Source organism: Suricata suricatta, chromosome 9, assembly GCF_006229205.1.
Source record: "Suricata suricatta isolate VVHF042 chromosome 9, meerkat_22Aug2017_6uvM2_HiC, whole genome shotgun sequence".
In the NCBI taxonomy this organism is placed as follows: Eukaryota; Metazoa; Chordata; class Mammalia; order Carnivora; family Herpestidae; genus Suricata; species Suricata suricatta.
Genome location: NC_043708.1, coordinates 14,772,846 through 14,797,649, shown reverse-complemented (window position 1 = coordinate 14,797,649; position 24,804 = coordinate 14,772,846). Strand labels below are relative to the sequence as shown.

The window sequence follows — 24,804 nt, the reverse complement described above, 5'->3', positions numbered from 1 at the left end:
CATGAGGTCTGACGAAAGTTCCGAGAGGCTGTCCCGGATTCTTAAGCCAATGTGGTCCATCAGAGGAGTATTAACATCTTGCAGAAATGGGACCGCATCCATGTGGACTCTGTGCTCAGCCATTGGTTGGAACAGGCCTGATGAAGCCCAGGGAAATGACCACTGAGGGAGCCTGTGAAGCCCGTGGGCCACTGTGAGCCAGACTTCATCCAGGATGTCGTTTTATCCCTGCCCTCTAAGCCTTCACTGTAATAGAGGGCCATGGTGACACTTTTGGTCTCTCAGTAGCAATATCAACTCAGACCCCATGTCCAAGTGTCTTCAAAATGTCCCCTTTCTCCAGGGTATAGTCTATTATCAGGGAAGAAAAGTCTATTCACATGAAATAGTGAAATGCTTCAGGCTGAATAGACTTGTCAGTCAGTTACTGAGAAACAAAAGAAGCTGTCTCTCATTTTCTTTTTATAAGACTGCCAACCTTCTCAGATTAGGACCCTACCCTTCTCCTCAACTGAAATTACCTCCTAAAAGCTCTATCTTCAAATGCAGTCCTATTGGGGGTTAGGACTTCAGCATAGGAGATTGGAGGAAATACAATTCAGTCCATAGTGGTCGCTTTGTGCCAGGGACCCTCTGTGCCCCACAACCCAGTCAGAATGATATCCTGTTTGCAACCAGGTGGTAGGCGAGCCAGTCCTGGAACCCCATTTACTACCGGTTATCGGGGACATTTCTGGCATTGCTTGCGCTGATACGGGTTTTCCACCAAGTAGATGCCAATACAGGATTAGATATGCAAGAGATTTATTGGGGGAAATGCCTGTGAGGAAAAGAGGGTGGTCCAGAGGAGGTGAGGAAAGCCATCAGACAGCAATGCTGGTCTGAGCCCTGTAGGGAGAGAGGGAAGAAGGTGGTTTGATATGAAAACCTCAGACCGCAATGCCATTCTAGAAAGTTTCAACCAGGCTGAAGGGGAGTCTTCATATGATGAGCCAAAATAGCTTTCTGTTGAACAGTCACTCTCTGGAACAGAGTCTGGAAAACAAAGCTTTTGGGTGAGGCGGGGAAGGATTCGGAGCTAAAGTCATTAGTCTGTGACCTGCTCTGCAGCAGGGACTCTGAGACGCACATTTGCATGGTGACCAAACCTATCTGCTCTAGAGACTTATTAGAAAACATACAGGGTATTCAGGCCCTAGCAGGAAACCAGGAAAGCATCAGAACTGAAAACCAAACAAAAATGTACTTCACAGTGTTCATGAAACTGCGAAAATATCTAACCCCTGGGGCAGACAGACTCTATTACCATCATGGTCCTTGTCCCATAGGTATGGTGAGATCATTCCTGCGACTCTGTGACATTAAATGGCAAAAAGATAGTTGCAGAATTCAGGTTAACAATCAGTTGCTTTTTGGTTGACCAAATAAGTAGATTTATCTGGGCAAGCCTAACTTGAGCATTAACTGCTCGACCAGAGAATATTCTCTAGCTGGTAGCAGTATGAGAGTCATTTATTTTTTTTAATGTTTATTTATTTTTGAGAGAAAGAGAGAGAGAGAGATGGAGAGAAAAATGGAGACAGAGGATCTGAAGTGGGCTCTGTGCTGACAGCACAGAGCCAGATGTGGGGCTCGAACCCATGAACCATGAGATCATGAACCAAGATGAAATCAGACACTCAATGGACTGAGCCACCCAGTTGCCCTTAGAGGGAGAGTCATTTATTTAAGGAGTGTCAGGGATTTAACTCGAGGGGTTTCACTGCCAGCTCAGATGAGGGGGAGGGTTTGTGAGAAGGTCCCTGACAATGTACTACAAGTGTCCCTAGTGACAGAGAGCAACCGGGCTAACAGCCAGGCAAGGGGGCCCTCAGAGCTGCATCACAAGGAACTGAATCCTAGCAGTGGCCTGAATGCTTATAAACCCAGCACCTTACCTAGTACCTGCTCGTTGGTAGGCACTCAATAAATAGTAGCTGAATTACTAAATGACCACTGGGACAATGAAATTGGATGTGTGAAATTCGATATAAATGTCAGTGCATGTGAAAGCAGCTAGCCCAGGACCCAGTGCATTCAAAAGGCTCCATACATGGGAGTTTTGCCCTTCTCTTTCATACGCAAAAGAAGCCAGACCAACTTGCCCCCCTCTTTGCTGGCTGTTGCAATTTCACAAGCTTGTCGTGCTAAACACCAAAATGCCACCTGCTGAAGTTTCATAAACCCCAGGGAGAAGAATAGAGTCAAAAGCAGTTTCCTTGATAAATTACCCTGGGTGTTGCTTTCACAAGCTGTTGGCACATGACGCAATCATGCCTCGGAACAGCCTCGAATTCTCTGCTTCCATTCTCAGACACAAGGACTTATTTTCCAGAGAAAATTGAAGAAGGGAAATGTGTCTTCCTTTTCTGCAGTTCCTCATGGAGAACACACATTTTCCTTTTTGGTTATTGTTTCTCATTTTTAATGAAAAGATTTTTGAACACAGTGATCAAAAATCCGTAACTCACTAGTGGGGCTGCAAGAATGTGTTCAGCCTCTAAAACCGATTCCAGAATCACGCCCATTCTTTATGCGGATTTCAGAACTTGCAGAATCTGGCGAACTTCTTTAAAATTCCCATTTTCCTTTCCCTTCCACGTCCTCCAGTTGGAGCTGCTCTCACACCTGCACAGGTGAGATTGCACTTTCCTTGTTTTAACAGCCACAAGGAGGTCTAAACAATCAGTGGCTTATCTTCCCACTGAGCAGCTGTTAGACTTCAGCACACCTAAATTACTTCCCAAGCCTCGGTTTTCTCCTCTGCAAAATGGGCATGGCCATGCCTAGCTCACGAACTGTTATAATGAATGGTTGTAACAATAAGATATGTATGTAAAGCACTTGTTATCTTGCACTCACTAACCAGGTGCTGTTGTCTTTGCAAATTACATTAATGGGGTAATTAGAAACAATGATGTGTCATCTAATAACAAGCAATCATCAATTACAAGTTTCCTAAGTTCTAAGCACTGTTTTAAGTGTTTCCCCCATGTTTTCATGTCATCCTTGCAACCATTATGAGAGAGGAAGTTTCTAATCTGCATTTTATAGATGAGGAAATTCACCCACGCTTACTCCACAGGTGTGCAGCAGAGTTGGGATCTGAACCAGGACTTCTGGCTCTAGAACCGGGACACTTGACCGCTAGCCTGGACTGCTTCCCTCGGAAGCACAACTGTGGTTTTAGAGACCAGAGAAACTCGCAGAGATACTAATGACCAACCCGGAAGGAAAAAAAATGTCCTAACAGTCATAAGATTTTCTTTTTAAAATTTTACAGTCTTTTTCTCTGATTTCCAGGGAGATTAACTCTTTTCCCTGGACAAGTAGCTACACTTCCATAAATTTTCAATAAATATTTATTTTACATAAACAGAGAAAAGAATAATAATACAAATTATTTTCTATATGACAACATAATACAACTATGTAAATTCCAAACACTAAGAAAAGACAAAGGGGGGGAAAGACAGGAAGAAAATACCCCGAAATATTGATAATGATCATCTTTTAAAAGGGATTCCCACCCTATGTTCTATCTTTTCACATTTGTCAAATTGTCTATATTTTCTAATGAATCATCTTTATGAAGGAAAAAATACTATTTCATAAAATGAACATTACACATTTTACTAGTCCATTGCACAAACTAGTCCAGCATTTCTCTCAGTATCCGAACTCTCTACTGGGGGCCAATTCTGCCTGTATAAATATTCCAAAGTTCCCGAAACACATAAAAAAATTAACATCTTATATTTATGTTCAACAACCTCTTCTCTTCCACTTTTCACACGTGCTAGTTTAAGCCTGGCATTTAGAAAACTGCCTACAACCACGTCTGTGAATGGAATCCTGCCACAAAACAAAAGTTTATTTTCTCCCTGGTTTTGTGCCGTTGGACTGCTTGGCCCCCTATCAACCAGGTGTTCTACAAAGTTCTTGCATATGTTTAGTCACCATCACCATTGTGCTAAATACCATACAAGCATCAAACAGAAAATAGAGACAAACTTTATTAAATGGCATTCCGCATCAGACCTTAAAGCCGGCCAACTCACCACACATATAAAGTTTTAAACAATCATTTTCTAAAACGTGCCAAGCATGATGCTGGGTGCTTTCTCAGACAGTTAATATTCTGTGAAGCCTCTTGTACTAGTCAGAGTTCTCTGGAGCACGAACAAGAGCTATATCCAAATCTAGAGATGCATGTATATTTAGGGGGTGGGGCTGAGAGCTTTTGTAAAGAATTGGCTTATATAATTTTGGAAGTGCATGTCCAAAATCTAGAGGGTAGGCTAGCAGGCTAGAGACTTAGGGAAGAGTTGCTGGCCGAAGTCTTTCTTGCTCAGAGACCAATCTTTGTTCTGTTAAGGTCTGCAACTGATTGGATGAGACCCACCACATCATAAAAGGCAATCTGCTTTACTCAAAGCCTATCAATTTAAAAGTTAATCTCATCAAAAAAGGCCTTCATAAGAAGCATCTAGAATAACGTTTGACCAACTATCTAGGTCCCATGGCCCAGTCAAGTTGACTAATAAAATCAACCACCATGAACCTGTGATACTAGCCAAGATGAAGAAACAAGCTACAAAACATCTACAACTTTCAGGGCCCATGGGTGGCTCAGTTGGTTAAGCATCCACCTCAGCTCAGATCATGCTCTCATAGTCCATGGGTTCGAGCCCCACGTTGGGCTCTGTACTGACAGCTCAGAGCCTGAAGCCTGCTTCAGATGCTGTGTCTCCCTCTCTGTCTCTGCCCCTCCTACTCACACTCTGTCTCTCCCTCTCCCTCTCTCAAAAATAAATATATGTTTTCTTAAAAATCTACAATTTTCCTTGCTAATGATATCTAGCATCATTTGTTAATTTTTTCAAATCCCCTGTGTAATTTGTTTGTATTTCTAGTTAGAAAAATTCTTGAAAATAATTTAAAAAGATGAAAAGAAACCTGTCAACACTGAAATACAGAAATATCTCATTAATTAGATTAGCTCTGCCCAAAATTGGTCAGAGAAAAAGTCCCAAATCACTGGATACTCAAAGATATGCAAGCTTATTAAGTACAACTATATATTCTAGTCAAAACAGGATCACTACACATTGGGAAATAAATTCCTTGCTGGGTTTGTTTTCATAATCAGATAAGTGATCAGGAAAGAGCACATTGGGGCGCCTGGGTGGCTCAGTTGGTTAAGCCTTCGACTTCGGCTCAGGTCAGATCTCACATTCGTGGGTTCGAGCCCCACGTTGGGCTCTGTGCTGACAGCTAGCTCAGAGCCTGGAGCCTGCTTCTGGTTCTGTGTCTCCTTCTCTCTCTTCCCCTCCCCCTCTCATGCTCTGTCTCTCTCTGAATCAAAAATAAATAAAACATTTGCAAAAAAAAGAAAAAGAAAAAAAAAGGAAAGAGCACATTGATTATTGATATGGAAACAGGTGTCAAATGGACTTTCAAAAATGTTTTCTCAGGGGATATCAAGCATGTTTCACGCAACCCAGTTTCCAATATTAATGCTTGTAACTTTCCAAGCACGTGTCTGACTTGGAATACATTCTACATCGGAAAAGTCCAAATTATTAAGATTCTTCTAAGTCTAAGAATTTCACTGAGCATCTGGACTTTCTTTTCTAAGGCACAAAATTTTCCATTAGTGCAATTCCAGAGAAAAGGCCAGAAAATGTCCCTGGTCTTCCAGCGTGAGGGATGCTCCTTTTAGTGTGGTCACTAGAATTCTTGAGGGGAGGAATGTCTCAGGAGGACACGTAAGCATATGTCTAGCTCAGGACCTGAATAAATGCCTGCTGGGTAAGCGGTCGTGTGCTCTCTTATTCAAGGTCACACGGAAGAGTAATCTGCAGGTTGATTCAACTGCAAAATCATTTCATGATCGACAAGAGAGAAACAAAACAAACGAGGGCAGTTTATCGAAGGGGGAGTCAAGGGAGATTAGAATGATAAACCTAAGTTGATGGAGTCTCCTTTCAAAGAAGTTTTCTTTCCAAAATTCCGAAGTTCATCTATAAGCATGACTTTGCCCACTCCAGGACCACCCCTTTTTATTTCCAGAGACACAGTCTAAAAAAGTTCTTTGAAATCTTTCAGTGTGTTCTACATGCAGGACATGCCCAGCCTTTTACTTCCCGGCATCACCATGCTTAATGCTCTTCCTGGATAATTTTTCCATTCAAGATTCTGGTGTTTTTTAAGTCTTCAAATAAGTAACATATAGTGGAATTACTGTAGTTAACCAAATTCTTCTCCTCAATTTTGGCTTATCCCATTATCCATCTTTTTTGCCTTCAAATGCATTGATTAATGATTGACTTTGCACCTTCTTTGAACATGTGTTGGTAAAGAGACTAGGATTACATCTCCTATTTAGAAAAAGAAAAACTTGTTGGGCAAACATTGGGGTGTGGTTTAAAGTGCCCTGCAAAGATTCTGCATCTGGATGGACCTCAGAACTGAACAGCTTTGAATACATTACCCAGATATTTATATTTGTTCAGAGTGGCCCCAAAAGTCAGGAGTGGGTATTTTCTGGGCATCCCCCTGAGTAATAGGTGGGGAGCCAAAAAAACCTGGGTTCAAATTCTTGCTTTGGCACTGAACAGGTGAGGTTACTTAGGAAATCAGACCCTCAGTTTTATCATGAATCCAATGGGGATGGCTTCATGTGCCTTGCAGGCCTATCTAGAGATAACATAACATGAATGGCTAAGCACCATGCCAGTCCCAAGGTAGGCACTTCAGAAACGCTGGGTTTCTCAAGATTAGAAAAGGAAAAATTGGGGACATCTGGATGGCTCAGTCGGTTAAGCGTCCAACTGCAGCTCAAGTCATGATCTCATGGTTCATGGGTTTGAGCCCCACATTAAGCTCTGTGCTGACAGCTCAGAGCCTGGAGCCTGCTTCAAATTGTGTCTTCCTCTCTTTCTGCTTCTTCCTGATCGTGCTCTGTTTGTCTCTCTCAAAAATAAATAATAAACATTTTTAAAATATTTAAAGAGGCCCATGGGTGGCTCAATTGGGTAAGCATCCGACTTTGGCTCAGGTCATGATCTTGTGGTTCATGTGTTCGAGCCCCTGCATCAGGCTCTGTACTGACAGCTCAGAGTCTGGAGCCTGCTTCGGATTCTATGCCTCCCTTTCTCTCTCTCTGCCCTTCCCCTGCTCATGCTCTGTCTCTCTCTGTCTCGATAATAAATAAACATTTTAAAAAATTTTAAAGAAAAGGGAAAATGGGGGCTTTAGAATTCAGGTAGTTTGAGAGAATGGCTGTAGGAAGAGAAATCAAAAACTGAATAATTTATTTCTCATATTGATGCAGTTTTTTTATAAGAAGTATGTAACATTCACTTCCAGTTTTGCTAAAGAGAAGAGAAACGGATACCCTAGCTGGCTGCCTGTGAATTCAGCTTTGTCCTTGAAGGCTATGCTGCCTCAGAAAGGCTGGGCATGTCAGGGGTCTTCCTGTACAAGGTACAGAGAGAAAGGTGTGTGTGTCCTCCTAGTAGGGACCAGAGGGGCCATGCAAGCCCTGCCAATACCAGCTGCTAATGCCAACGGTCATCCCACTTCTCTTCCACGCACCCACCTCCCTGCCCACCTCCCTTCACCCCCAAGCAGTTGCTAAAAATCCTGACAGCTTATTTCCACACAACATTAAAAGGTTCCTACCAAAAGGGAGAGGAACATCAAAGACCATCCAAACTTGAGCCTTTACTGATTGTGGGGATGTGTCTGCCCACCTACTTTTGATATCAGAGCTAAAAGACTCATCTCGCAAGCAAAGCCCCGAGGGAGAAGCCCCTCCCACACCCTGGTGCTGGACTGTGGAGAGTACAGAGGTGGATGCTGAGATTCGCTTGATGTGCTTATGGCACCTACTCTGTGTGATACCTTCAAAGAATGGGAAGACCAAAGGCCACAAAGCCTTCTCAGAAGTGCACTGTGGGCCCAATAAATACGTACGTAATTTGACATTTCTTTGACATTTATTGGTTTCCCAGAGGCTTATGGTATATGAAAGACAGGCCACTTGAATGTTAAACAGTATCCTACTGACATGGTTTGAGTTATTGTTTGAAGACACTTTTATCTAGGCGCTATCTCCACCCTACAAAGTAAATAAAAGGAACGGGTACCGAGGAACAGCAAACATGGACATTGACGTCTGCTTGAAATTGATGGAAACAGACACCCATTGCTTCGCTGAGAAGCGGAGAAGCAATGGGGGCAGAACGTAGTCCCTCCCCTGGGAGTCTGACCTCCCATCTCATAAGAGAGAATCCATTACTCTAAAGGTTTAATGGCATCCAGTTCATTTGGGGTGAATTTAACAAACCACATTACCCAGTACATAAAGATTTTCTCTGATACAGGTGGCGATTGTGCTATGAACTACTAACATTACTTTAGGGCTCAGAACCAAGTCAAGTGTTTCCATTGGAACCACCTGCACCAATAGTGAACATAAAATCCCCAAGGAGAAGCACCAGGCTGAGGTATCAACATGCTTCCTTTTGACATCTTGCACCAATATGCTACGACCCATCGAGGAAGCCGTATCTCATCTTCAAATGGCTGGGCTTTCTACTGCAGCTGTTAAAAAATGCTATTTGTAATTGTAACCAGATTGTCCCCCCAAACACACCATAGAATCTGGTAATAAAGGTAATGTTCTTCTATAAAACAATGGTTTCGTAAAATGATCAGAGCCTGGCCCGGTGTCCTAAACACTCACCTACTCCCTTAAAGTTTTGGATTAGATTAAAGTGCCATGGGGACATAACTGATGTAATGTTTCAAAATCATAAATGCAGGGGGAGGGATTTTAAAGCTGGATAATGGAGAGAATGGAATAATGCAATAAAAGCTGGCTCAAACGCTGAGTCTGTGATACGTGATTTATTGTTTTAATATAATGCTGTAAAGGCCATGCTTGAATCTACAGCAGTATTTTATTTACCTGATAGTCATGATCCCAAAAATGGGTGATTAAAAATGGCTTTACTGGAGTTGGTGGTGCGCACAGATGAAGCTGGTTTCAGGGTGTCCCCGAGAAAGGAAACGGAACAGCAGGGAGAGGCTGACAGGCTATGCTTCAGGGGCGCCTGAGGGCCCCTCTGAAAAACAGAATTGCTCACCTCTCCAAAGTGGCTCTGCAGTTTTACAAACTGTCCCCAGCCTGCACACTCAGCACACTGTATACAAGATGCACATCCTGATAAACAGTCATAGCCCCCAGGACTGGCCCTGAACTTTCAGGTCTGAAGGTAGCAGTGGGGAGCACACACCAGCAGGGGAAGAGGGCCGTGGGGAGGTGAGAAGAAAGCAGCACCCCCACGTTCCTCATCTCCCTGAAGACCCAGCGCTGGTTTCTCGTAATGTGCCGGAGAAATTACTCTGAACCACCGGTCCAAAGTCCCACTTCCTTCTGGGGAACTTTTCAAATCCTCAACGGAAAGATGACAAATTCAGCTTGATGTGTTGGCTAACACCCTTCTTTCTTTAAAAAAAAAAAATCAAAACCCACCACCCATGAGCCATTTCCACCAGTTCATGGTCAGACTGCCCATGGCCGGGTCCTTTATTGCTTCCTCAGCAGCATGATGCAATGGCTGGGAGAAGCTCTGGGTTTAAACCCATGTTTTGACTCCCTACGAATTTTACGGCCTCATTCTGATTGGTGGAAACTCTCCAAGCCTTAACTTCTTCACCTTTTCAGTGGGAATAAGATTACTCACCTCAGAGAAGGTTCAATAAGATATTTATATCCAGTAATGTTGAAGAGTTGTTCAGAATCAAAACTCAACACTTCCCTTCATGATGTCATGGGATGGGGCGGGGGGGGGGAGGTGTTGTTTCTTTGTACTCGGTAGAAGCCCATCTGAAGCATGGCCCATAACACATGCACCTTAGACCATAAATGTCCTCAAATCACGTCTCATATACAGTCTCAATTCAGAAATTGTAAGGTCCAGTTCTAGACAACAATCACATTTAACTTGTCTTCGAATCTCCTTTTCCCAAGCCAGTGTCTGTCCCATGAGGAACTCAGTCCCTCTACATGGTCCTCTTGGGAAGTCTCCTTTTAAATGACCTAGACCCTGACCAGTCGGCACCTCTGGCCCACCACTCATATACCTTTGACTTACTCCCCTCCTACAACCTCCCTCCCCTCTATCCTCCTCCATCCTGCCCATGTTCCCACGTCAGACCTGGTCTCAGTGTGCCCCCCAGTGCCAGCCAGACAACCTACTGTCCAAGCAGTCTCACCAGAGGCCCTTATTGGGGGACAGGGTGCATTTGGAGGGATCTGGTACCAGCTGCCCCCAAAGAAATCCTCTTCACAAACTGACACTCTTTACCCTTTTACATCCTACAGGGGGTTTTCACACCATCTAATGTCTGCACCCTTAAACATCTGCATATGGTCTGGCATTTCACTTTGGAATTTCATATCCAAAGTGTCCTCGTGCTTCTGTAGAAATTTCCAGTTTGCTCCATATCACATGTGTGTAGAGTGGTCAACACATGCTTGGCATACAGTAAGTACTTAATAAATGTGTCTATGCATAGTAATAACGTGAACCATAAATTACAGAACTTAGCAAAATAATATCAAGTTTGAAACACAGACTGTAGCATGTCTCTACTTGGCTAAAATCCTCCAATGTCTTTTCATCGTGCTTAGAATCAACCCCCGTCCCTGCCATTCACCCGTTAGCCCTTCCCATTCCCCAAGCATCACCTCCTACCACATGCTTCTCTATGCATTTCCTCCAGCCTCACTGGCCTTATTATGAGCTCACATAGTCTCAAGCTCTTTCCCGCCTCAGGGCCTTTGCCCTCCTGCTGCCACAGCCTCAATACTCCTGCAAGATCTTGGCCACAGCACCCCATGACCACCCAAGTGGAGTAGGGTTCTCTGTCCCACCAACTCCAGGCACAATTGAGCCCATTCTTATGAAACCTTCTCTTCACATCAATTTCCACAACCTGAAATCATCTTCTTAACTTTTCCATTTGCAAATATTATGGACTAAATGTAGTGTGCCCCTAAGATGTATATGTTAAAACCCTAACCCCCAGTGTGATGGTAGTTGGAGGTGAGGCCTTTGGAAGGAAATTAGATTTAGATGGGGTCATGAGGGTGGAACCCTGTGATGGGATCAGTGTCCTTATCAGAAGAGGAAGAGAGACCGAGTTCTGACTCTCCACCAGGTGAGGACACGGTGAGAAGATGGTCATCTGCAGGCCAGAAGGAAGGCACTCACCAGAACTCAGCCATGCTGGCACCCTGCTCTCAGACCTCCAGCCTGCAGACTATGAGAAGTCAATGTTATTTAAGTCACCTAGTATGGTGCTTTGCTATAGCAGCACAAGCTGACTAAGACAGTTTATTATCTCTCCCCTCTCTCACACAGTGAGTGACTCCCTTATGATTTCCATCCAAACAAGAACATCTCCCTCTTCCCAAAAGCAAGGCATTCTCCCAAGACTATTATGTATAATAAGGGGACCATAATAACTATTAACATATTTAGAGAATTTACATGGGAGACTAATGGCCTTGTGGGTATTAGCCCATTTAACACACCCTATAAGGTTGGTACTGTTAGTAGGCTCATTTTCTACTGAGCAGACTAAGGCACAGAAAAGGTCAGTAAGCACAATCAGGGTTACATAGCTAATAAGAGATGGTTTCAGAATTGGAATACAGACAGTCTGGCCCAGAACCTGGATTGTTACCCACCGTGTGGTCTGCCATCTTGTACTTCCCGTCACCATCCTGGGCAGAGTCTGCCAAAGTGTGGGGTGGGGGGGACGGGCACCATCCCTCTCCCCACTCTACCCCTTCTCTGTCTTTCCAAGTCCTCAGCATGGCTACAGATTTAAGATGAGATGTTTGCACAAATGCACAGAGTAGTCATAAATTTATAAATTTAAGACAAAGTTTTTACCATTCAAATTCTTTTTAGCTTAATCATCATTTTATGATGTTTCCCCAAAATCTTTCCATCAACATCTGCTTGGCACTAGCTTAACTGCTGGATGATGAAATATTTTAACCGCTTACTTGTGGTATCGTCCATAGGCATGTTGTGAACCCATGGGCCAGAGCGACTTCTAGATCAAGTCAATGAGAGCTTCCCTCCGTCTCACTCCTTTTCTTTCTCTGTTTTGTTTTTGGTTGGTTGTTTTTTTTTCTGAGACGAAGCAGAGCAGAACTGTAGGAGCCGGCTCCAAAACATTTCTTTCTGGGCTCTATGAAAACGGTGACCATTTGGTGGGAATTTCTTGCAGAGAAGTAGTTGGATTTAGTGGTTTAAAGTGTGTGTCCTGCAGCCAGAGAAGCTCTGAACACTTGAGATTCCTAGTTACATCTCTCAGTGCCTTAGCTCCCCTATCTGAAAAATGGGGATATCTACTCATCACAGAACATTCCATCAAATGAGTTAATATATACAAAGTATTTAGAACAGTGCTGATATAAAAGTGCTCTATAAATGTGATAGGCCTGTCAGTCTGGGGCAAGCAAGTGCAAAAAAGGGATGTGTCAGAAGAATGGGGGAACACGCCCCAAAAATGTAGGAGAGGGGCTCAACCAGCCCGTGAATTAGTACAAATTAGATGAAACGTAACCCCAAGACAATGCATTTACAGATAAAAGGTTTGCTGAGTTGGGATGAAATGCAACCACCCAGGGTAGAGAAGAAAAGGAAAGTGCTTTCATTTTAGCAAGTACAGTTTTCCCTATTGTTTTTCATTTACAGTCACAGATTCTAAGTGGCCCACGGCTCACTCCGAAAGAAGCTTCGAGCCAGCACTAGAATCACCATCTACCAATCCCCCAAGGTGTCCACATCTTAATCCCCGGAACCTATGAGCATTACTTCAAATAACTAAAAGGACTTTGCAGATGTGAATAAGTTAAGGACTTTGAGAGGGGGAGATGATCTTAGGCTCTGCAGGAGGGCCCAAAGTAATTGCAAGAATCCTTAGAAAAGGAAGATTTAAATGCAGAAATAAGGTTGATAGAAGCAAGAGATTGGAGAGATGGAGGAAGGGTCACAAGTCAAGAGAGGCCTCCAGAAACTACAAAAGGCAAGGAAGTTGACTCTCCCCTAGATTCTCCAAAAGAAACTAGTCCTGCCAGCATCTTGACTTTGGCCCAGTGAGACTGATTTCAGACTTCTGACTTCCAGAACTTTAAGAAAATAAATATGTGCTAAGTCCCCACATATGTAGCGATTTGTTACAGCAGCAACAGGAAACCCAGAGAGACCAGAACACCACTGATTACTGGTCTCTGACTCCCGGAGAACCACTGACTAGTAGTGGTTCTCCAACTCTGCCCCTTTGACATACTGATGCCTCCCAACCCAGTTGCTCAATAGCTAAAATTGAAAAATGAGTAAATCGATTACAGGAAAATATATTAATAATAGTTACATAACACCCTTGTCTTAGTCCATTTGGGCAGCTGTAACAAAATACCACAGACTGGGTCACTTAAAGACAATAGAACTTTGTTCGTCATAGAGCAGGGAGCACTGAGACAGGGGTGCCAGCATGGCTGCTAAGGGCCCCCTTCCTTGTTCATAGCTAGCTCCTTATTACTGTGCCCTTGCATGATAGAAGGGACACTGTTCTTTCTCTCTGGTGCCTCATCCACAAGGCACTAAACCCATTTGTAACGACTCCACCTTCATGACTTAGCACCTCCCAAAGGCCTCACTGACTAATAACCACCACCTTTGGGGATTAGGGTTTCAATATGTGAATTTTGAGGGGACACCTTCAGGCCATGGCAACCATTAGGCTTTTTTCTATATATTTTCATTATATTTAACACTTACAATAATTCCCTTTCTATGTGGGCAAACAAGTTTAACATGGTTAAGTGACTTACCCAAAGTTATAAAGCTAATGAAATAGCCAAATGGGAATTCAAACTCAGTTCAGGTCCATAAATAATTACAATGAACTAAACAAATATATAAAATTTAAGTTTTCTCTCAGTGGTTTTTCTTATACTTACAAGATCTATTATCACTTCTCTGTTGGCATGTGCTGGCAGAGGGCCACACAAAAGAAGTTGATAAAAAAAAAAACAGTATTAACAGCACAGCTCAGAATCATCAATGCTTAAGATCAAATCACTTCTTTAAAAACACTAGATACTTGGGGAGACACTTGTGTGGCTCAGTCATTAACCATCAGACTTCAGCTCAGGTCATGATCTCACAGTTCGTGACTTCAAGCCCTGCACTGGACTCTGATCTGACAGCATGGAGCCTGCTTGGGATTCTCTCTCTCCCCCTCTCTCTATGATTTCCCCAGCTCCACACTTTCTCTCTCAAAATAAATAAATAAACTTTTAAAAAACGACAATAACACTAGGTACTTGGACTTATAATGTTACCGTGTTTAATCGAATGTACCATCTAGTTCTAGTCAATATTTCTAAGCATTGTAAACTGGACACAAATCCTCAGAGCCCTCTGGGACTGCCATGTTTCCATAAGTGCCTGGTATTGCCAAGCGCCAGGTCATGGTAAGCATTTAATTCTCACAACTACACTATGATGCTGGTGATTTTTATTCTTCCCATTTTACACATGGGGAAACTCAGGCTGGAATTTCAAATAATTGGCCTAAAGTCACCAAGATTACGTGTAGCAGAGCCACCATTGGAACCAATGGCAGGTGATAAATCCCTCCTTTTTCTTAATCCCCCTGAGAGGAGAGTGAACTTCCAAACCCTGTCCCCTTGCCCCCCAAAAACATCATCTAGAAGGACATTCCCACCCTCAGTCCTTTATGAGGGACTGCGAGGTAGCAGAACAACCAGGTCTGGGAAGAGACGTGGAGAAGAAGCCAGAAGCTAGAGAGAACTGCTTAGTTCCTTGCGTTATGGGGTTCCACAAAGAACACAGTGACTTCTGGGTATGAGGCATCCTAAGCTAGCACATTATTCTTTTTGTTGAGCCCAAGTCTGTTTGCCTATGAACTCAATCTCCTTCCCCGGACCTCATCTCTGGGATCACAGGCAACAAACCTACTTCCTCTCTCACCAAGGGACCTGACATGTCCACCTGAGTGTTTGTTTCTGAGCTAAACATATTCCTCCTCTTCATACACCCTTGACAGAATTATAGACAGTTGATCGTAGAAGGTTTCTGTGTCAGATCAGAGGGGACACCCTACCTGGCTGCTTGCTGGACTTTAGTCATGTCAACTCCTCTCATCTCAGCAAGATGGATGCCGTAGGATGTGGAAGGAGAGGCTGGTCAAAGATTTTGTGTTTGTTTTCATTTACTCTAGTTACTATTCAAGACAGTGTGATGTAATATCCTGATCTTCCGGTCACTGCTTCTGGCTCCTGGCTCCAGGGTCCTCATGGACTCAGTTCTGCTGCCAGGGTGAGGGGGCTGTGTGCTGTGATGGAACAAGTAGAATCAGGAATCCAGGGTTCAAGGCCTGCCTTCTGAGCTTTGATCTTCTCATCTGTGGAGACACTGTCCTGTCTCACAATAATATCCCCTACGGTTTATGTCAAAAATAGGAAATCATTACGTTACTCAAATATAACTTATAGGACATAATCAATGAGTTGCTTCAGTTCTTTCTCTCACTGCCTCTTCCGGTTCATTCCATGGGACTGGCTGGCTTTTTTTTTTTTTTAATTGTTTTAATGTCTATTTATTTTTGAGAGAGAGAGAGACAGACAGACAGACAGACTGCAAGTCGGGAAGGGTGAGGAGGACATAGGACCTGAAGCAGGCTTCAGACTTTAAGCTGTCAGCACAGAGCCTGATGTGAGGCTCAAACTTGGAAATTGTGAGATCATGACCTGAGCCAAAGTCAGATGCTTAACTGACTGAGCCACCCAGGTGCCCCGAGACTGGCCTCTGTACCAGATTTAGAGTAAGTGTCAGGATTCCTTAGATACCTTAAAGTGTAGCTGGCCTTTGAACAACACAGGGGTTAGAGGCGCTGACCCCCCACACAGTAAAAAAACCATGTATAACTTTTGACTCCCCAGAACTTAACTACTAATAGGCCACCATCTGCTGGAAGCCTTCCTGATAACATAAACACCCGATTAACAGATGTTGTATGTTACATATATTATATGCCCTATATTTTTACAATAAAGTAAGCTAAAGAAAATGTGATTAAGAAAATCATAAGGAAGAGAAAATATACTTACTGTATTGTAAAAACTCCCTGTGTAAGTGGGCCCACTCAGCTCAAACCCATGTTGTTGAAGGGTCAACTGTAATCAGAGCAGTCTTGGTTGGGTAATTCATATTTCTGGGTCCAAAGGAATAAATAAAACCTTCCACTTTCATGTCCTCACTCACAACCTCTCCATGTTCACAGCCGGCTGAGCAGGCTGGCTGCCTGCTGGGACAAGATGATGTTTGACTTCTCCTTCCCCGCCTTGCACATTCGTCCCTTCTCCTCAAATGTGCTAATCATGGTTTTTTACCCTCCTGGATCAGAGTGTAAGGGAGGGAGAAAATGTGCCTCATCCCAGGATGACCTAGCATTCACTTCTCCCCAGAGGCACTCCTCTGAGTCTCTGAAACATGGTGTCCTCTCCCCATAGGTGAGCATTTCTCTCCTGTAGTTCTATTGACTTAGATAACTGTTTCTCCTCCAGCAGACACTTAGAGATCCAGACCTCTGCTTCCTCCCAGATGGGAAGAACCTCACCCCTGCTGGTGGCCATCTTGGCCAGGATGTAAGACACCTAAGATCCTGATCTACGATCTAAGATCTGAGACGGCCCCATTGCTCACCAGCACAGCCCCCATCTGTTCCACAAAACTCACTACCTTTGCCTAGAAAAATGCAGGGAGTGCAGCTGGGCCCAAGGCAGTGGCAACTGCTCCTTCACTTCTTTCTGTCAGCTACTAGCCAAACATCCTCTCCCACTCCGGGCTCTAGAGATGAGTATGCACCAGTACATCATGTCGACCAAACTGCCGGAGACACACATTAACATTCTCTGGGTGGATTCCTTATAGTCCCTTTGGCCCTGAGAAGAATCATCCCACCCTTCACCCCGTGGGAAGTGCTCACCCCACCACAACTCTGTGCACAATCCCTCTTCCTGTCCCCCCACCCACACATCCATCTTTCCAACCCCTTTGAGGCTAGTGGTCAGGAGTGAGTCAGAACCCAAATCTTGTTCACCTCCATTTGTAAGTCTTGTTTGTGGTTTTGCATCTCACTTTGGACTGTAGCCTCTATGAACTTGGATGCACAGCTGCAACTGGAACTGGTAGAGCTTGGCTTTAATACTTCTTTACAAAAATAGTTACAATGGCCGCCTACATTGATCATCATGGAGCTGTGCCGAGCACCGTACCGAGTGCTTTGTGGTTCTCTTATTGAAGCCTCACTACAATCCTATGGGGGAACTACAGGATTCACCTGACAGATGAGGAAACTGAGGCCAGAGAGAGTCTATTCCTTGGCTGGGATCCCAAAGTCGTAAGGGGTGATGGTGGAAATAAAAAGCAGGTCAGTCTGATTCTGAGGCCACTGTTCCAACCTCTCTCCTCACACTAGAAGGCTTGTGGAACCATCAAATCATCATTTATTTGATAGTCTATGAGAAAGCCTTTTGTAAAACTATAAAGTATTCCTCAATTATTTATATCGTTATTGTAGTTATAAAAAACAATAATTTTTATTATTCTATTCTATTGGTATGGCTTTAGGCTGTTTCTATAACATACATTAAACTACCCAAAATTATTTAAACTGGGGCTGGGGGTTGGTAGGTGAGTAAGTGCTACAGTGGTCATTAAAATGTTTTAGACATTAGGCATGGGGGCGCTTGGCTCAGTTGGTTGAATGTCCAACTTCGGCTCAGGTCATGATCTCACGGTCTATGAGTTAGAGTCCCGCACCCAGCTCTGTACTGACAGCTCAGAGCCTGGAGCCTGCTTCAGATTCTGTGTCTCCCCTTCTCTCTGCTCCTCCCCCGCTAGCACAGTTTCCCTCTCTCTTTCTCTCTCTCTCTCTTCCCTCTCCCCCAAAACTAAATAAACATTAAAATATTCTTTAATGTCTTAGACATTAAAGGTGCCTAAAAATGGAATATTTAACTATATTAAGATCACCAAACTAAATTGGCTGTCTTCCTATGCATAATCTGTTGCAATTGCCACTTGATTTGGAAAGGGAACTAAAAGAATGAAATGTAGGCCACGCAAATGAGGTTCTAGCCCCCCTCTGTTAGTTGTACGTAGCTTCACTGATTATGCGGAAAACAGAACACCTATACTTTGCCTTGGATCCATACAAACATCAGAAATATTTGCACAGATTTTCCTAACCTCTCCAAAGGATTTAAAAATATAGCTTCCCATTAAAACCCTGCAAGCATGTCGTATCAGCAGCTAACAGATGATGATTTACTACTCTGTGCTGAGCTCTGGCCCTAGCTCGTCACAAGAATGACTTCCTTCAACCTTCTCAACAACATATATAAAGCCATGAGGATTCTTGAGTTATAGAGGGAGTTTAGGAGAGTTACAGTGGGCGGCAGAATAATACCCCCAGAATAATTCTTGACATGGGGAAAGGATACTAAATTATCCAGGGGGTCATCACAAGGCTCCTTAAAATCACAATGGAATCAAAAGGATCCTTGAAAACTGGAAGAGAGAGGCAGAAGGTCGATGCCAAATTCAAAGAGAGATTTGAAGATAGTATCTTGCTGGCTTTGAAGATGGAGGAAGGGGCTGGGCCATGAGCTTAAGAGCCCAAGCAGCTTCGAGAGACTGAAAAAGGGAAGAAACAGAGTCTTCCTGAAACCTCTACTAGGCACACAGTCCCGCTCAGCACCTCAATTTTAGCTCAGGAATACCCATTCAGATTTTGTATCTCTAGAACTTTCAGATAGTAAACACATGCTCTTCTAAGCCACTAACTGTGTGTAATTTGTTACAGCCACAATAGAAAACTAATAGAATCACCTTCATTAGTCAACCATGGAGGCTGGATTTGGACTCTGGTGTGCCTGACTCCATATCCCATCCCTGCACTTTCTCACTGTTAGGGGTTAAACGGTCTCACCACCACCACCACTACCCTCAGAAAAAAACATATGTATATTAAAGACCTAGTCACCAGTATCTGCAAATGTGCCTTCATCAGAAATACAGTCCTTTTTTTTTTTAATTTGTTAATGTTTGTTTATTTTGAGAGAAAGAGAGAGACAGAGCATGAGCAGGGGAGGGGCAGAGAGAGAGGGAGACGACACAGAATCCGAGACAGGCTCCAGACTCTGTGCTGGCAGCTCAGAGTTGATGCAAGGCTTGAACCCGTGAGTGAGATCATGACCTGAGCCAAAGTTGCACACTCAACCGACTGAGTCGCCCAGATGCCCCAGAAATATGGTCTTTACAGATGATCAAGATGAGATCATTGGGATAGACCCTAATCCAATATGACTGGTGACCTTACAAAGAGTGAAATCTGGGCACAGATACACACAGAGAGAAGACGATGTGAAGATTCAGGGCGAAGGAACAAGCCAAGGAATGTCTGAGGCTTCCAGAAGCTGGCAGAATGGCCTGGAACGTCCTCCTGCCTTGAGAGAGAGCATGGCCCTGCCAAAATCTTGATGTCTGGCTTCCAGAACTGTGGGACAATAAAAATGGATTGCTCTAAACCACCTGGCTTCCCATACATTGTCTCAGAAGCCCTAGGAAACTAGTGCACTCGGGATGCAAAGTAGCCTCATTGTATTTGAGTCTGGTCTCCGACATACTCACCATGTCTAACACTAGAGAGCCTATTGATAACTGAAAACAACGCCACCTTACATTGGCGTGACTTTCTATTTTATAGAACCCTCTGCACCAGTATTAACTTACCAGATCATACCACGATCTTGTGAGTCAAGGATTCTGGGGATTCCAGGGTGGCTCTATGTTAGTAGCAAGTACACAGTGCTTTCAGACACTGGCCTTAAACAGTCTGTGTCCAAATCCTGTCCCTGTCACAGACTCGGGAAATTTCTAACCTCCAGTGTGCCTCAGTGTCCTTATCTATATCTCAGACTAATAATAATAGTTCCTGCCTCATAAGGGTCTTGAGATAGTTGTTAGATAACACATGTGATGTTCTTTGCCCAGCCCTAATTAAGCCCCCCCCAAACACCCATCTTACAGACAGGAAAACTTAAGCTCAGAGAATTTAAGTGATTTACCCAAGGACATATAGCTTCTAAGTCACAAAACCAGGACTAAAATCCAAGTCTCCTGGGGCTGAACTATTAGCACTATAATATCCTGCCTCTCTCTTATTTTTCATTTTCATTATTCTTTGGGTTTACATCAATCTGAAACTTTCTGTCCTTTAAGGAATTCTAATTTTAATTCTACCTTCCATGCCCACCTGTGTTAGTCAATAAAGATTTCCACAAACCACTAATTCTTCTTGTCCACATTCTTTTATGAGACCCTCTATCCCAAAAAGCAAGTCACCTTATTGCCCAACAGCAAAAGCAGCTGTCTCAAAATAATGCTTTTGCTAGATAAAACACCCAAGACGGAAACAGGGGGAAGCCACAGCAGCACCCCCCACCAGCTGCCAAGCTGCTCAAACCCCCAAAGCCGCCATGTTCTGTTCTGGGTCTGCTTCGCCTAGTGGGGAAGCCGCTGATAATTTACTAGCTCTTCCGGTGTTTGTAAATAAACTCAGTGTCCCACAGATTCAAAAGCTGCCTTGAGACCCCCTTTCCACCTTCTTATACTGTCTGCATTTATCCAGCCATTTCAGAAACTGGTTCTCCTTAAAATTATGGGATGCAGAATGAAACACCCATCAAGATTTAATGACCGTATTTCAGCATCTTCCTACTTAAAGGAACTTGGCTTTTTCAGCGCTTTTGCAATTGCACAAACTGGAAGCAGATCAAAAAGGTAGAGTGAGAGTTTGATTTTTTTCCCCTAACTGTCACAAACCATCCATCAAAGGTAAGCTATTGATAGGGAGCAGAGAGACAGAATGAAGAGGCATGAGTGAAAGGGTCTGGAGAATATTAAAAAAGACAATCTCTCAGTCTAATAAAATACAATTAACTGAATTTCATCAAGGCTTCTATAAAAAATACACAAAGAATCAATATTAGGCATAAAATCCAAAAGTGGGTTGTTATCTCTAAACCAGAGAAAACATTTCATTAGACTGACGGATTTTATACTCCCATCGGGAAAATTGCTTTTCCCTGGTACCCCTTCTTTGCCTACTTACAGAAACCCAATTGAAAAGTCAATCATCAAAATCACTTAGCAAATGTCAAAAGGTGCTGCCACTTTCTAAATGTATTTGTTCCTTTATGGGAAACTCTGGCACCTTGCCCGGTCCCGACCTGCGCTCTTCCATCATTTTGCTATTTCAACTTTTTCACGGTTTTCCTTTTCTGTTGGTCTGCTTGTTTTTGTTGTTGTTGGAAACAGAAAGTCTGTTTTATAAGGTTATGGGCAACAGCTTTCCCTTCTAACATTTCAATGTTCTTTCACAACCATGGACTGCGAGACCCCCGCCTTGCCCCCATTTAGAAATGAGTATCACTCCTAGGCATCACTGCAGGCCTTTTCCAGGCTAGTCAGACAACGTACAGTCTTTTCACATCTCATCTTAGAAAGGGTCTGTTGCTTAATTTACGCTCTGCCCAGTAACAAAGCTGGTTCAGTGTATGGTCCTGCTGACCACAGATCAAGAAGTCACGAACAGCCTCTTCCACACAGGCGGAGGGGCACCTGGGTGGCTCAGTCTCTTAAGCATCCAACTCTTGACTTTGGCTCAGGTCATAATCTCCCGGTCATGAAATGAAGCCCCATGTGGGGTTCAAGACTGAGTGTGGAGCTTGCTCAGGATTCTCTCCCTCTTGCTCCCTCTGCCCCTCCCTTTCTTGCATGCATATGTGCTCTTTCTCTCCCTCAAAATAAAATAAAATAAAGTAGAATAAAATAAAATAAAACACAGGTGGAAAAGAAACACAAAGACCCCAGGAGCAGAATTTGAAGATCAGGCACACACACACACACCCACACACACATGGTCAAAGCTGGGACTTAGAGAATTGTCTGAAGATCTCAAGTCATAAATTACTGAGCCGGAAACAGCGTGATCTGACACTAGATTCCTGGTTACCAAAAGCCAGGCTTCTAGTAAATTGTAGCCATTGTAAAATAGCAACTTACTGGGTACCTCTGACGTGCGCCTGACATGTGCACTCTGGCCACTGGGCCAGATGGCCGCATTTTCTGGGCATAGAAATGTTAAACTCACACACGATATATTTGAACATGCTTTGTCAACCATCAAATGCTTTAAAAAGCCTCACACAATGACTTGTTCTATTTGTGGACCAGCCTGTGTGTGTATTCACTTACTGAGCTAACTAAATTAACCAGACTGTCTACATATTTCTAAACTACTTTGTCCTGGCCGGGTGGATGTATCCTAAAGATAACAGATGGTGACAATAGTGGACAGCTGCAGCACAGCCCCAGTGCCCAATGAACACGTCTGGCATTGATCTCCTAATAAGCCTTACATTTGTAAAGCCACCTCTGATAATCTCAGGTCCAAGCCCTTTGCCTGATCACCACGCCATTTCCGAAATAACTTTCTGTGATCAACAGAACAAGTCTAAATCTTAAAAGGACTTGTAAAACCATAGTTGACTTTGCACTAAAATATGTACTTTACATAATTGTCACTGTATATTCGACTAGCATGTCACCTCCATGGAAGTCTCGTTTTGCATTGCCAACACGTCACACGTGGCTTGGCACTCGGGTCAAAACATAATTTAACATATTGCATCCACAAAACATCAAAAATGGAGTTGGAGTTGGTATTAAATTGTGGTAGAAAAAGAAGAAACTGACTACATCGTACAACGGAGTGAAAATCAGGACAGACCCATAATTAGCAGGATCACAGCTGTGTGGCTAATGCTATAGACGAAAGCCATTTAATAAATAAACATCCCCTGCCCTTTGAAGAATGTAGTTTTAGCCAAACAAAAGTTGAGATTAGCCAAGAGAAGGTGGTGGTAGCCAGCAAAGGACTTTTAGCCATAACATTAAACCTGTTTAAATAATACATGATATAATTAATGATGGTATGAATTATAGTGAGAATGCCAATATGCTTTACACAATAATACTAAGAATTATATATCAGATATATATATACTATAATTTAGAATATTTTAACAGCATATTCATATCTATAAAACCATCGGAGTTCCAAACTCTGTTCGGTATTAAAAAATCCCTCCTTTATGCCAAAGAGGCCAGTGGGATACTTTACCATGGCTATGCTGCCATCTAGTGGACATACCTCAGAAGGAAAGTTCTTCTGTTGCCTGGAAATGACACAAAAGGATTCCAGGTCCTGAGGTTCCTGTCAGACATGCATTCTTCTTTAGGGATCCAATTTTTGGAATTCCTCCATAAATGTCCCCGTATGTTTGTTGGTGTATTTTCACATTAGTCCTTTCTCTTGTCTTCACAGAAGGATATTGTCAAATATGTCAACCATACTCAGTAGGCAGGAATAGAACTTGCATATCTGCTTCAGTTTAAAAACGAGAATATTCCGAGAGATGTGTCCTCCTGGAAAGAAGGACCATCACACTGGCGACAGCCTGCCTTTTGTTCAGCTCCGTGGCGTGTCCCTGAGAAACCAGATCTCAAACTGGCGACAATTTTTGTTGTTGTTGTTGTTCTCAGAGATTTCACTAGAGCACGTGGATCATCACTTCGGGTGCACGCTTGGATCACCCGGGGAGGCTTACAGCACCGACCTCTGGGTTCTACCAGACTTCATTGGTGTGAGGTGCTTCTGGGACCTTGGGATGGTCTGAAAGCTCTCCAGGTGACTGTAACTTGCAATAAAGCTTGAGAGCCACTGCTCTAGAGAAAACAAAACACAGAGCCCTAGATATGTATTTTTGCAGGAAAAGGCGAGAGATCAAGGCACCAGTACTCAGTCACCTGTTCCTCGTCGTCTCTCAGCTTAAGAACCACGGCCCTCTCTGGCTTCCTTTAAGACCCTCTGCTCCCACAGCTGAATCTCAAACCCGGCTACTCGGCTCCTTAATGTAAATGCATGCACTGCAATAACTCATTCTTTGCCAAAGGAAGAAAAATAAAAGTTAAGAAAATATTAAATTCTCCTTGCCGAAGGCTTTTTAAGCACTAGATGTTTTAAAGAGAAAGACTAATTTAGAGGTTATATTCTAATTCCTTGATGTGACAGGCAGCCATGCAAACCAGGGAAGGGCATGAGCTGGACATTGGTTATATGCCCTTGGTACCGGCCAGACTCCTTCTGCCGTTTTTATGTACCCTATATCATTAACGCTCCCCTACAGACCCGTAAGGCGGTCATTTTACAACTGTGTTGAGGGGCACCTGAGTGGCTCCATCAGCTGACCATCCAACTTTGGCCCAGGTCATGATCTCACAGTCCGTGGGTTTGAGCGCCATGCCAGGCTGAAGCCTGGAGCCTGTTTCAGATTCTGTGTCTCCCTCTTTATCGGCCCCTCCCCTGCTCACTCTCTGTCTCTCTCTCTCTCAAATAAAATAAAGACATTAAAAAAATAAAAATAAAAACTGTGTTGAGATTTCATGAGATTAAGTCACACAGGTAACTTTGGACATGAACTTGAACCTGGGTCCATCCAGCTCCTATACC

The 24,804-nt window shown here is 43.4% G+C and overlaps 1 long non-coding RNA gene across 2 annotated transcripts in view; it reads right to left on the bottom strand.

Moving 5' to 3' along the window:
- The window catches only part of LOC115301793, a 37,638-nt gene extending 13,634 nt beyond the window's left edge, over positions 1–24,004 (bottom strand). The window contains exons 1-3 of one of the 2 annotated variants that reach the window (XR_003913292.1): positions 23,416–24,004; positions 15,268–15,603; positions 810–888 (exon numbers count right to left, since the gene is read on the bottom strand). This is a non-coding gene — a long non-coding RNA (uncharacterized LOC115301793). Of the gene's footprint in view, positions 1–809; positions 889–15,267; positions 15,604–23,415 lie in introns of those variants that run through there. The other variant, XR_003913291.1, reaches the window with a different exon arrangement.
- Positions 24,005–24,804: the final 800 nt, after the last annotated feature.